This window comes from Phaethon lepturus, unplaced genomic scaffold (assembly GCF_000687285.1).
Source record: "Phaethon lepturus isolate BGI_N335 unplaced genomic scaffold, ASM68728v1 scaffold27095, whole genome shotgun sequence".
NCBI classification, from domain to species: Eukaryota; Metazoa; Chordata; class Aves; order Phaethontiformes; family Phaethontidae; genus Phaethon; species Phaethon lepturus.
Window position 1 is genome coordinate 548 of NW_010543043.1, and position 1,245 is coordinate 1,792.

General features: G+C 62.5%; 1 protein-coding gene across 1 annotated transcript in view; it reads right to left on the reverse strand.

Annotated features, from left to right (window-relative positions):
• The window catches only part of LOC104621696 (collagen alpha-1(VII) chain-like), a gene marked incomplete at both ends in the record, with an annotated part of 7,905 nt that overhangs the window by 287 nt on the left and 6,373 nt on the right, over positions 1-1,245 (reverse strand). The gene's annotated exons all lie outside the window — the stretch shown is intronic.

A 1,245-nucleotide genomic window follows, 5' to 3' on the forward strand; every position in this document is an offset into this window, starting at 1 on the left:
TGCACACACACACACATGCATGCACGCACACTCCCTGCTGCCCTCTCCTCCTCCTCCTCTCCTCTCCTCCTCTCCTCTCCTCTTCCTCTCCTCCTCCTCTCCTCCCCTCCCCTCTCCATCTCCTCTCCCAGTTGAAGCCCCCTGAGACCGGCAGCACGGCCATTGATGAATAATCTCTCAGTGCCTATGAGCAAAGGGCAGGGACATGACCGGCCACACACATGGAGCAGGCGAAAAGAGGGACGGGGACTAAAAGCACAAGGATGACACTCACCCTCCTCTTCCTCAGCGTGTGATAACTTAAGCACAGGGACTTTGTGAGTGCTGCCAGCAGTGAATGTCTGGGTGGGGAAGAGCCCTGCAATGGGGAAGGATATGGCACAGACATTAGGAAGGAGACAAGGGGACCCGGGGCGCTTCCCCCTCGCCTCCTGGGGGGAAACAACCCCTTGCAGGTGCGGAGCAGCCCAGCACTGCCCTGGCACTGCTGCAGCCTGCCAGGGTACACAGTCAGGGGTGGGGGACCTGGGGACACCCCCTCCTTTCTCTGTACTGCAGACCAGGGCTGCCAGGGGCTCCAGAGGAGGGACAGGCAAGGAGGAGCTGCTGCCCAGTGAGACAGCACACGCCTGGGACCCCAGCAGGATGGGGACGGGGATGACGATGAGGATGGGGAAGCACATGTGCCCACGGGGCCAGATCTTGTGGGTACTCCAGGCTCTCCATCACCTGTGTGGCCATGCTCCCTCTCCTGGCGGATGCTTCTTCCTCCTCCCTGGGCAGAGTGGAGGCTGCTCCTGGTCTGAGCCCCCCAGCCTCCTTGGAGAGAAAGCACCCACCTCATCCCAGCCCACCCCTTGCCTATGTCCCTCATCCCACTCCTCCAGCCCACCCTCCCCTCCAGCAGTCCCAGCCCCTGCAAGCCTGTGGGCCCCAGCTCCGGCACCCAAGCATGGATGGGGCACAGTCCCTGTGGTCCCTTCTTGATCGGGCAGACCCTGGCAGCACTCAGACCCCATTGGCACCATCCTGAGTCGGCTGACTCTGGGGATTCCTACTGCACCATCACTTCTGCCATGCACCATCCCTCCTCCCTGTGCATGGTCCCACGCTGATGCCATCCCTGATCAAGGGGGTCCCGGGGGATCCCAGCCTCCTCCAGCCCCCCCCAAACCGTCAGCACACCTGGGTGCTGGGACACCTTTGGTGCCACATGCATGGGGCAGGGGGTTAGGAAGGGAGATC